Below are 13,160 nucleotides of genomic sequence, written 5' to 3'. Positions count from 1 at the left end.
TGCTCTCCAGAAAGGTTGGATGAGTTCACAGCTCAACAAACAATGTATTAGTGTCCCAGATTTCCCACATCCCTTCCAACATTGATCATTGTCCTTTGGTCAGTCTGAGAGGTGTGAGGTGGTACCTCAGAGATGCTTTAATTTGCATTTCTCTAAATCATTACTAAATCAAAGCAATCCACATCTGTAAATTGCCTTTGTATATCCTTTGACCATTTGTCAATTGGGGAATGGCTTGTTCTTTTAAAATTTTGACTCAGTTCTCTGTATATTTTCGAAATGAGTCCTTTGTCAGAAATATTAGTTGTAAAGATTATTTCCCAGTTTACTACATTTCTTTTGATCTTGGTTACAGTGGTTTTGTCTGTGCAAAAGCTTTTTAATTTAATGTAATCAAAATCATCTAGTTTGTTTTTAGTGATGTTCTCCAGCTCTTCCTTGGTCATAAACTACTTCCCTTTCCATATATCTGACAGGCAAACTATGCCTTGATCTTCTAGTTTGCTTATAATATAGTTTTTTATGTCCAAATCCTGTATCCATATAGGGTGTGAGGTGTTGGTCTAATCTAAGTTTCTTCCATACTAACTTCCAATTTTCCCAGTAGTTTTAATTGAAATGACAGTTTTTATACCAATAGCTGGACTCTCTGGGTTTATCAAATAGTAGATTATTATAATCATTTCCTGCTATTGCACCTAGTCTATTCCACTGGTCCACTATTCTATTTCTTAGTCAATACCAGACAGTTTTGATGATTGATGCTTTATAACATAATTTTATAATTAGGGCTAAGTCGCCTTCTTTTGAACTTTTTTCATTGAATCCCTGGAAATTTTTGACTTTTTATTTCTACATATGAATTTACTTACAACTTTTTCTAGCTCATTAAAGTAATTTTTTGGAATTTTGATTGACAGGCACTAAGCAGGTAGTTTAGTTTCAGTGTGTTTGCCCTCCTATATCCACCCCTCCTCTTTCTTTCCCCTTTTCCCTTTTTCCTTCCCTTCCTTCTGTTAGTTCCCCCTTTTCTCCCCCTCCCTGTCTCTGACCCCTCCCCTTTTCCCCTTTTAATACTTGAAAGGTAAAATATTTCTTAAGTTAACTGAGTGTGTGTGTGTGTGTGTGTGTGTGTGTGTGTGTGTGTGTGTAAGTTAACTTTAAGCCATGTCTGATGAGAGGAAGATTCAGATATTTATCATCTCCTCCCTTCTTCTCCTCTATTGCCATAGGTATTTTGTACCTCTTAATGTAATGAGATTTACCCCAATCAGTCCCCTCCATCGTCCCTTCTCTTTCCTGTCCACCTTTTTTGGGAGGTAGTGTTTTTAAATAATTCTATCTGAGTCCCAGAAAATGATGATCATCCATCACTTCTGCCTAAGTATATTCTCTCTAATAGAGTTATGATTCTCAAGAGTTATTAGTCTTTCTCCCAAATAGGGATATAGCCAATTTTTCCCCTTTGGATAGCAGTCTCATGATAAGTCATGAGTGTCCATCGCTTCTGGCTAAGTATATTCTCTCTGATAGAGTTACAATTCTCAAGAGTTATGAGAATCTTTTTCCCATGCTAGGATATAGCCAGTTTCATCTTATTGGATAGCAGGTTTTTTTTCCTCTTTACCCCCCCCCCTTTTAAACTTTTTTTTTAGGTTTTTGCAAGGCAAAATGGGGTTAAGTGGCTTGCCCAAGGCCACACAGCTAGGTAATTATTAAGTGCCTGAGACCGTATTTGAACCCAGGTACTCCTGACTCCAGGGCCAGTGCTTTATCCACTACACCACCTAGCCGCCCCTTTTTTAAAACCTTTTCATGTGTCTCTTGAACCTCCTGTTTGATCTCCAAATTTTCTATTTAGCTCTGGTATTTTCATCAGGAATTGTCAAAAGTCTTCCATTTCATTAACTGTCCTTCTTTTCCCCCTGAAAGAGAAGGCTCAGTTTTGCCAGATAGTGGATTCTTGGCTGTATACCAAGTTCCCTTCCTCTTCAGAATATCTTATTCCAGGCCCTTCAATACCTTAATGTTGATGCATCCAGGTCCTGCATAATCCTTACTGTGGCTCCTAGGTATTTAAATTGTTTCTTTCTGGTTGCTTGCAGGATTTTCTCTTTTATCTGATAGTTCTGGAATTTGGCCACAACATTCCATGGTGTTTTCATTTTATGATCTCTTTCTGGAGGGGATTGATGTATTCTTTCAATAATTATTTTGCCCTCTGGTTCCATGATATTAGGGCAATTTTCCATCACTAAATCCTGTAATATTAAGTCCAGGCTTTTTTTTCCTCTTCAATGTTTTCAGGAAGGCCTATAACTCTCAGGTTGTCCCTCCTCCATCTGTTCTTGTGGTCAGTAGTTTTGCAGATGAGATATTTTACATTTTCTTCTAATTTTTTGATTTTTTGGTTTTGTTTAAAGACTCTTGCTGTCTCATGAAGTCATTAGTTTCCACAGATGCCATTTTTTTAGAGAAGATTTTTCTTCATTTACCTTTTGCAATTCCTTTTCCAATTGGTCAATTCTATTTTTGTAAGAATTTTCTATTTGACCAATTGAGGTTTTTTTCTTTTAGATTTTTTTTGCAAGGGAAATGGGGTTAAGTGGCTTGCTGAAGGCCACACAGCTAGGTAATCAATTGAGGTTTTGAGAGAATTGTTTTCATGTTTGCAGGGTGTTAATTTTATCTCCCAAATTTTCCAGTTGATTTTTAAACTCCTTCCTTATTTCTTCAAGGAAGTCTTTCTGTGCTGGAGAGCAGGTCATATTCTCCTTAGAGGTTCTAGGTCTCTCTGAGTTAGTGTCTTTTCCTTCCAAGAATTTTTCTATGGACCCTCCTTTGTGCTGGCCTTTCTTCATTCTTCTAAGACCTTGTATTAGGGAGGGGCTGGTTCACAGAGGTTTGGTGTTGGGATTGAGGCCCTCTCCCTTGGCCTGGAAGGAGTGACTGAAGCTTTTGAATACTTTTATCTTTGATCTATGGTGGGCTATACCCTGGGGTGAGGTAATCACTCTCCCTATTCACAGCTGAGGTGGTTCTGGTCCTCCAACCTTAGGCTAGGGCAGAAGTGGGCTGTGATTGTGTTTGTTTTGGGAAGAGGCTTCAGTTGAAATGATGGTTCTGAGTCTGAGTTTCTCCTGACCAGAGAAGCCCAGGGATCAATGTCTGCAACTCTCCTGCACTGGAACTCTCCCTCCAGCCCTGCCAACAAGTTCTAGATGGTTAGCGCCACGACCAATGCCTCTGCTTCCTAGTTGGTCTGTGCCCCTGTAGCCAACCAGGCCCTAGCCCTGGTGCTGATCAAGCCAGTCCCAGTTCTCAGACCCTCAGGCTCCCAGGCTCCTGCCCCACTGCTAATCAAGCTAATCTGAGGCTAATCCAGGCTCCCAGGCTCTCACCCATCCTGTGCTCCTGGTAGAGTCCTCTCTCTGTACCCTGACTCACCCACAATCTTGGAAGACAGATCCCATGGTAGATGTTCTCCTGGCTTTTCTTTCTGGGTTTTATAGACTGGATTTCTGTTAAGAGGCTTGTTTCATATTCTATATGAGGGAAGATCAGGAGACCCTTAGCAGTGTGCCTGTCTTCTCTCCACCATCTTGGCCAGAAGTCAAGAAATCATATCCTTAAGAAAGAATCATAAAATATGAGATATAGCAAATTACATAATAGGATAACATTTTTTTCTCTTTAAATAAAAGGTAATAGTCTTTGGTCTTTGTTTAAACCCCACAATTCTTTCTCTGGATACAGATGATATTCACCATCACAGATAGCCCAAAATTGTCCCTGATTGTTATACTGATAGAATGAGCAAGTCCATCAAAGTTGATCATCACCCCCACGTTGCTGTTAGGGTAATACAAATTATTTCTACATCCTCTAAAGTATACATGAGGTATTGCATCAAACTAAGGAGACTGTATATGCATACAGGGGCTGGACTTTCATTGGACAATCCTCCATTGTATAAATGTGAGCTATTATTTTTTCGATGATATTATTATGCAGCTTATTATTTAGGTCTAGAAAAGAATATAATAATGTATTTCATTTATCTATATAATCATGTCCTTCTTTGTTCCTTAGTTTCTATCTTTGTTCCTTTCTTCCTTCTTCTCTCCTGCATTCAAACAAAGAATGAATGGAGGAGAAGGCCATGCTGTAGTTTATAGACTTTTATAACTGAAAGGAGTCTTAGATATCACTTGTTCCAACTTGTTCATTTTATAGATGAGGGAACTCATTAAGAAAAGAGAAGCAACATTCCTATAGTCATAAGAGTGGAAGGAGAAAGAAACGATATTGAAGTTTCAGGTCCCTTATCTCCAAGTTCAACACTCTTTCTGCTATACTATACTATACTAAAAGAATTTCCTTCTTCTACATGCATTTTAAAGATAGTAGACTCTGGATGAAGGGTGTGGTAGCTACATACATCTCCTCCACAGTAAGTGTGTGGCTTTGTGAAGATTATTTTCTTTCCCACTCAGAGATCTATGTGCTCATACTTGTTTCTAAATGTTGAGATCATTATAAATATCACTTATGAAATTGCAAACTTCTTAAAAACAGCAGCCATGGTTTGTTTATCTTTATTTCTTTCACAGTGTCTAATATAATGTTGAGTATGTGATAGGCCCTCAATAAATGTTTGTTGAATTGAATTACTATTAGTATTTGCTGAAGGATTGGTAATGTTAACTTGTCACCAGTAACTGTGCCAGTTGAATCTTGGCTCATTGTCTTGGGGATCTTGCCAACCCAAATATCTGGGCAAGGTAAAGGCAATAACACAGAAAAATCAAAATGCACATCCATCCCCCAATGCCAGCTCTATCTTGGCTGTGCATGTCCTGTTTTTTAATTTTTATTTTTTTGTGAATTGAGTAGTCTTCTTTATGAGCAACCTTGGCTAGAGTACAAAACTAACAATGTTTTGTTTGTTCTGTTAATTTGATGATCTTGCCATGGCCAAGAAAGAACATAGATCCTCAAAAATATCTATTTAAAGATCTTAACTATTCACTATTTAAAAGACAGAAAAATTTAGACTTTTGCTATATATATAACAAGAAGTTATATAAAATGAACATTATTGTGTAGATGGTTTTAATTTTTCAAAAGTAAGGAATTAAACCTTGAAAATGTGACAGAACATGAGACTTTAGTTTGAAGTAACATTTCACTTAGAAATATTTATAAAAGCTACAGTGATTCATTTTAAATGTACTATTTAAATCAGGAAAGTATTTTTAACAGAAAAGCAAAAAGTTCAGACCTGGCCATGAGTCAGGTTCCCTTCAGTAGTCATTTGGTACTATTGCATGAACACTGAGATTGATGGAATATGTAAGGAACTCATTCAAATTTATAAGAATAAAAGTCATTTTTCAATTGATAAATGGGTGTAAAGATACGAATAGGTAGTTCTCAAGGGAAGAAAACTAGGCTATTTATAGCCAAATGAAAAAGAAAGCTCCCAAATCACTATTGATTGGAGAAGTACAAATTAAAGCTATTTTAGATTCCACCTCCCATCCATCAGAGTGGCAAAGATGACAAAAGCAGAAATTGTTAAATGCTGGAGCAATTGTGAGAAAACTGGTACATTGATACAATGTTGGTGAACCTATGCATGGGTATGTAACCATCCAAAGCAATTATTTGGAGTCATATACAAAAATTTAATAAATAGCACATTTTTTTTATTTCATATAAATAGTGATCAAAGAGAGAGGAAAAAAGTCCTATATGTAAAACATCTTTTCTTGTGGTGGCAAAAATTGAAAAAAGCAGTAGCTAGATGGCGTAATAGATAGAGCTCTGGACCTTTCATGAAGTATGTGGTGTGTGTGTGTGTGTGTGTGTGTGTGTGTGTGTGTGTGTGTGTGTATTTATTTGTGTAGGTGATCTATGAACGTTGGTAATCTAATCAGGAGAGATATTTATTAAATATTTAATATGTGCAGGAATAGTTCATAGAGATACAAAGAATTTACATTCTATTGGGAAAAGAAAATCTAAAGAGGAATTAAAAAGGGGATGAAGTTGGGACATGATAAGGATGGTTGGAGTTCTTCCTGAAGCAATGGTCTCTCAGACTTACAAGGGAGTTTCAAGGGAGGAGGAGGTGACTGGAGAAAGTCTAGGTGTTAGTAAGGTAATCTGGGTTACAGTCCTTGCTAGAGAGCTAGCTACATAATTTAGAATAATAATACAGGATGTCTCAAAAGTCTTAGACATTTGGGGCACCCTGTCTTTTATAAAGTAATGAGAAAAGAATATTAAAGTGCTATATGCTTGTGTATCATTAGTATTTCCAGCTATAACAAACTTTGACTAAAGAAAAAATGAAACACAAAATTACAGATCTAGAAGGGACCTAAGAAGGTAAATAATACAAATTTCACAGATGAAGAAATTTAGACTAGAGATACTAAGTGACCTGCCCATGGTCACAAAGGTAACATGTGACAGGGTCAAAAGTCAAAACCAAGGAATTCTATTTGCCAGTCTAGACTGGGACCAAGTACCAAGGAAACATATCTGGCATGAGATTCTTGTTGCCAACTCTAGTTATAGAGCAGACAGTGAGCTCCAGAGGCCCAAAATGCCAAAGATTGTATATTTTATCCACAATCCTAGAAGAGTTCACCAAACTCAAGGGAGAATCCTTTGTGGAAGTCACCCAGATAGCATCATTCCTGGCCTTTGCTGTTTCAATTGGAACTGTCTAAGGGGTCTAGTCTCATTCAAGTCTGTCCTGGTATAGTCAGTTTTTAGGCTCATATCGTAAATGGAAAGTTTGCTCCTAATGTCTACTCCTTTTAACTGTTGGTGTGAGAGTCAAGTGAATTGCCTTAGACGGGTGAGAACATCTCTGGTACCAACTTTCAAGGACCCAATCAAGGCCTATCTCCTTCAATGCTTCATTCCCTATTTGAAGACAAGTGGATCTATTCTTTCTATGAACTACTTGAACACTTAATGTATTATTTAACTTTACGCTCTCTTTTAATGTTCTCTATAGGGAGTCAGAGAAGTTTAGTATTGACCAGAATTTAAAATCAAAGCTAATTTTAAAAAATTGTTGTTAAGGAGTACACATAATCACAGCAGGAATATGAATTAGGAGGAGAGAGAACAATGGTCTTTCCTGCTCAGTTTACTTTGTTTTCTGTAGTTATTTGCAAACCCATCCAGAGGAAAGCTATTTGGTCTGATTTTCATATAATGCTTGAGGTTTTTTTTGGTAAGAGTTTCAGAAATTGTATTTGGGGATATGAATTGTTCAGTTGTGGACATAAGTTGTTAAATAAGCATTACAAGGAATTTTTAGCTCTAAGTTAGATAGTTGTCTAGGATAATGATCTCCGATTCAGCTTCAGACATAGCCAATTAAAAGAGTAAACTTCATCGTCATTGGAAGGTATTCTCTTGACTTTGATGGGTGTTTTGTTTGTTGCTGTCAACTTGTACTTATCAAAAAAGTGCTTTCTGGTCATTGTATCTTAGAAGACAGGAAATTAGAGAGTCCTGAAGAGATGAAGCCCAGAAGCTTGCAGCAAACAGAGGGCAACAGAGAGAGAAATATAGTGTCCAATGGGAAGTGGCAGATACATAATACAGAGGAAAATAGTGAAGTTTGATTACCAGTGGGGAGCAGCTGTGAAGCAGCATCCAAAGAGGAGTAGCCACTGCAGAGACCATCACTCAACCTGGGCCAGATCCAACAACAGAAGCGTGATGGCATCACTGGAAGTCAGTAAAAGGCCTATGGTATCAGCAACATGAATTATCCACTCCCCATTGTATCCATTGCATATGTTCCCCAATATCTGTTCTCCTTTTTATATATTTTTTGAATTTATTTTTCCAATTGCAAGCAATGGTAGTTTTCAACAATCATTTTTTTCCTCCTAGATTTTGAATTTTACATTTTTCTCCCTCCCTTCCCAACCCCTCACCCCCTGATAGAAATATAATATAGGCTTTACATGAATAACCATATTAAACATAGTTCCATATTAATCATGATGTGAAAGAAGAATCAAATTGAAATGGAAAAAAATTAGAGAGGAATAAAAAACAAAATACCTAAGACAACTTTTAAAAATGGGAGATAGGAAGCTTTGGTCTGCATTTAAACTCCATATTTGCTTCCATATGGATGGTATTTTCCATCACAAGTCTTTGAAAAATTGTCTTTTATTATTCTACTGTTGAAATGAACAAGTCCCTCTCCAAGCCGTGGGATCCGCTACCGCCGTTTTCAGAATGGGAGAGCCATGGATCCAGAAAAGTGAGACCAGTTCTCATTTTGCTAATATTAATAAACTTTTCATGGCTTTTTTGGCAAGAGGAGGTGAACGAAACAAACCAGACTGAGCAGAAGTTTCTTAATGACTATTAAATTACAGACTTGAGGTAGCAGGGAGCTATGAAAATTTGAGCAGTATATGCCATTGTGAAAGAACCTTTTAGAAGGATGGACTTATGTCAAGTATGTAAGAATTGGAAGAGGAAGAACTCCAAAGGATTTCACACTGAATTTTGAAGTGTAAGAAATTATATTTGCCTTATGTTTAGTAAAACATTTGGATGGTCCTTTGTAAAAAAATAAAGAAATGAACAAGTCCATCATAGTTGTTCATCACCTAATGTATAATCTTCTTCTGGTTCTGCTCACTTCACTCAACATCAGTTCATGCAAATATTTTCAGGCTATTCTGAAGTTCTGTCACATATGACTTCTTATAGAAAATATATGTGTTTTCTCAGCAAGTCTATTCTTCCTATTGATGATATATGTATATATGAGAGAATTTGCTCCAAGCTTATGGAGAAATACTTCATTCCTATTTTTCTTAATATATCATTTTCATCAAATATCTTTGCATTGAACTAATTGTGTTCCTCTGGCTGAATGCTAAAAGTAAGCATACAGATGGGCTCATGAACTATGACTTTGAGTGGGAGCAAATGCACACAATACCCTAAATATGGGATAGCTTTGTCTGAGGACCCCTTTTGTGAGTAAGCCTTATTGCCACAGTGAGATATTAGGCCCCTTGAGAATAGGGGTAATGTTCTATTCTTCTCCCACATAACCTAATAGTGCTGGGAACATGTTAGATGTTCGATAAAGACTGACTGATTGGTCAAGTGATGGGATTGTGAATTAGGAGAGGTCTGCTTTCATATCCTGTCTCTGATTCTCATTACCTAGATGACTATGAACATATCACTTTACTTCACAATTATTTTTTGTCTTGAAATGGGCCCCCAAATATCTTATAGTCTTATGAGGATTAGTACTTTCCCATAAAGTATGTAAGATTAAAACTTTGAATGTCAGCTATTTGGATTGATTGATCATTTAGTACATTGCATTTGCCTGTTGTAGAATATTCTGTGGTCTAGCATAGGACAGGTGTGAAGCTCTGACTTGTGTGGTACAAGGAAATCTTTCTGAAGTCTTCATTATCCTCAGTTTTAAAGGTCCTTGCAATTGGGAGAGGGGAAGGAGAAAAGAGTGGGCCAACATCAGTTCTCTTTGCCTCTCCATCCCACCCCTACCCAACCTCTGTTTGGGACATGAGGAATGCCTGAAGCCATGGGACCAGCCACAAGATGTCTGGATAGATAGATGTAATACACTTCTTTTTTTCTCAAACTCATCTCTTAATTTTCTCTGCAACAGTCACACAACACAAGAAACACTTTAGTACCATTAACTTGATTATTGTTATTTATCCATCATTACTAATAGCTTCAGATTTTGAACCTTTCACCTAGGGAGCTGAAATAGACTCCAGACAGATTAATTGCATTTTAATGTCATCCTCCCAAACCATTACATTTCACAATGTCCCTCAACTCTCTTTACAGAAGCTTTATTTTTCTCCCCACACCTTTCTTCTCTCATCATCACATTACAAGTGGGTTTGCAATAGCAGAAGAATCTTAATGACACATCAGAAAAAGAAAAAGAAATGAAAACTTGGCATTCTTTCTAAAGTCTTATAAACTTTATTTGATGTACTATTATCACAATAAAAGTTTCAGTTTCTTATGACTTGAGTATTAATACACTGAGGGAATATGCAAGATGACATGAAAGGACTATTCAGCTAAAATATTATTAGGTTTGTAATTTTTATTTTAGATTTGTCTCCAACTTATCTAATCAGCAGACTTGAAAGTTAGTAAAAATGACTCAAATTTCAGTTCTCCAACTAATATTTTTTCTTGTCAATTATAGCATCAAGCTGTAAGAAATTTTGGGGTTTTAAAAAAGAATGTTAGTTCTAGTTCTTATGGGGAAAATGATCTTGTTTATTAGACACTTTGGATTTAAATAGATATGAAATTATAGAATCTTAGAACTGGAAGGGATTTCAGATTTTTCATATTAAAAACTTCATTGTACATGGGTCTGGAAAATAATTGAGAAATTTCACCTTTTTTTCTTTTTTGCAGAAGTGGGGGACCAGGGGGATGGAACATCGTGCATGCTGTTAGACTTGGTTGACAGGTTGTTTAATTTTGTGGAACTGTTTTTTTCTCTTTCCTTTTATTCTTTTTTGAAAGAAATGACCTGCTGAGTAGAGAAGAGAAAATGATCTATTGAGAAATGAAGTTAGCCCTAAGTAGAATGAATTTAATCTCTTCCAAATGAAGCCTTACAAATATTTGAAGAGAACTGCCTTCAAATGAACTCTTAATTCAAAATGCTGTTGGACTTAGAAATGAGGGGGAGAAGGAAGTTGAGATCTCAGACCTTAGGACATGACACCTAGTGGGTAAGGATTCTAGGACACCTTTTGGCCCTGTTGGCAAGTAAGCCTCTGAGAAAGACAACAGGGTGCAGCCCAGGATTAACTTCCAGGGAGTAAAACATGTACCCTTTGGTAGCTTCATATCTTAACAATTGCTTTTTCTAAATCAGGGACTGAATTCAGTTGTTTCTACCTGCTGAAGGATTGTCCCTGCCTTAAACGTCTTAGTGTCTTATAGCCAAATCCCAGTCATTCTGCTTAGTTATGGCTCCAGTCAAAGTCTGAGTGAACTGTCAGTATATTTTCAGAGGGTCTTCTGACCTCTAATTCCCTGGAGGCAGCCCCAAAAGAGGTCCTACTTGATCATCAGACACAGATTGCTGTTTGAATCTGCTAGCCTCTTTGACTCCCTGAAGAAGAAAAAGAGAAAGACTCAGAGATACTTTTCAGTAAAACGGACTGGTTCTAATGTGATTCCATTTTCCTGGATGTTTGTGAAAACAATTAGAAAATTCAAATACTGTACTTGTAAATTGCATATGGGACTTAATTGTGGTGTCTTCCCCTTGACTAGAATGCCTCTGTGAGTTACACATCAACTCCCCACTTATTTTTCCCTTTTACTTGAACCTAATTCAGTTGTGGATCAGAATAAAAGCACTTTGTGGAATCTTTTAAACTCTCCGAAGTTTGCCATTCATTGTACTATTAAGGCCATCTCAATGTCACTTTCAGCTCTGTCACATGTCACTAACAATAAGAGCTTTAGGGAATTCAACAAAATAGCTAGAATTCGAATGTTGTTTTTCTATTTCTTTTTCTAAAAAAAATATTTCATTGGTATTCAAATTGCTACTGACCCAGACTATTTTATTTAAAAAAATATTTTGGATGAAATCCTCCAATGGTTATCTTGTAGGAAAGAATAACTTGTTTCTTTTGTTGTATAGGTTAAAAATAATTTTCATAAATCACAGAGTAAAATAGATGCAAATGCACAGGCAAATTTAATTATAAAAAGACAAGACATCATCTTGCTCACCACTCTGAAGACCTAAATCTATATGGTATTTGAATAAAGGACTGATTTTCCCCCACTAATTCTTGTTCACTTTTAAGATAAAGCATCTGTTTTTGCAGGGTTAGGGCCATAAGAGGCTTCCCCCTTTAAGGAAGTCTGTATCCATGTTTTATGCCTTAATATTTTGTCCAAAGAACTCTTTTGACTGCATGTGGTCATGGGCACCCAGGTCATATATTTGTTAGCCTGAATTTTAGGGAGAGGGAGTAATTTTGCCTCTGGAATGGATGTTCAGGAGTTTGTGATGTAGGGGGAAGGGATCTTCTATGCCTATTAGGAAGGCCTCCCAGAGTTATGCTGAATTGAAGGGAACATTTCAGGCAGAAAGAGTGACATGTGCATAGACTTAGAAGAAGAAAAGAGTAAAGTAAGTGTAGCTTAATCCCCAGTACCCAACAAGAAGCCCTCAATCTCACTCTCTATTCTGGTGCTGCTCAGCCCTGGCTTTGTGACACCAGATTGCCTCCAATTAATTCAAAGGCAGCTGAAAATTTCTCAGAACCAAATTGTTTTTAATTCACATCAATTTTTTTAAAGAAATCTATAAGGTAGAATTTTTCAGAAAGAGGGAAAAGTGTGTAGAGGTACAAAATCAAACCTCAACAAGATTTTACATGAAAAGGATGATGATCAAAGTGGGATGTCATCTTTATCATTTGATATTTCTGGTTGTATAAATTGAAAACAATGGGCAGCAGGTTAAGATTGTAAATTGGCAGAAGGCATTCCCCATATCAATGAAATCACAGGTCCAGCTTCTAAACCTATAAATTGAAATCATGAGGCTAGAGCAAAGATTGCAGAAGAAATGTAATAGAAGCCTTACAAAATAGGCTTCTATTCAATCGAGTTGGGGGGGGGGTTGTGCATGGGGCTGGGGAAGGTATGGGGGTGGAATGGGGGGAGGAGAGGGGCTTTCTTCTCTAGTGTATCTGTACTCATAGAACTTCAAGGCATAAACCATATTTAATACCTTTGAGAAATTTGATCTGGCATATTATCTTGAAGGGTAGTCCCTTGGGCTGGTGGGGGTGGTGGAAAGGTACCAACTTACAGCATGGTGTGGGAGTGAGGGGGGTAACTCAGATAGGGGACAAACCAAGAGCAATTCTATTTATTTACACAAGAAGCTGTTGAGGGGCAAGTCTTCTGTTTCTTCCCTGTCTGGGAAGCCACTGCCTCAGAGGAACGCAGAAATTCCTTATGAAGACACAGAGGACATTTCCTCCAATCCTTTTTGTCAACACCTGGTGGGAGTTATCTGAATTTCATTTGGGCCTTAACTGCAGTGG

The sequence above is a fragment of the Macrotis lagotis genome, chromosome 5, assembly GCF_037893015.1.
Source record: "Macrotis lagotis isolate mMagLag1 chromosome 5, bilby.v1.9.chrom.fasta, whole genome shotgun sequence".
NCBI lineage: Eukaryota > Metazoa > Chordata > Mammalia > Peramelemorphia > Peramelidae > Macrotis > Macrotis lagotis.
This window is presented reverse-complemented; position numbering follows the sequence as displayed.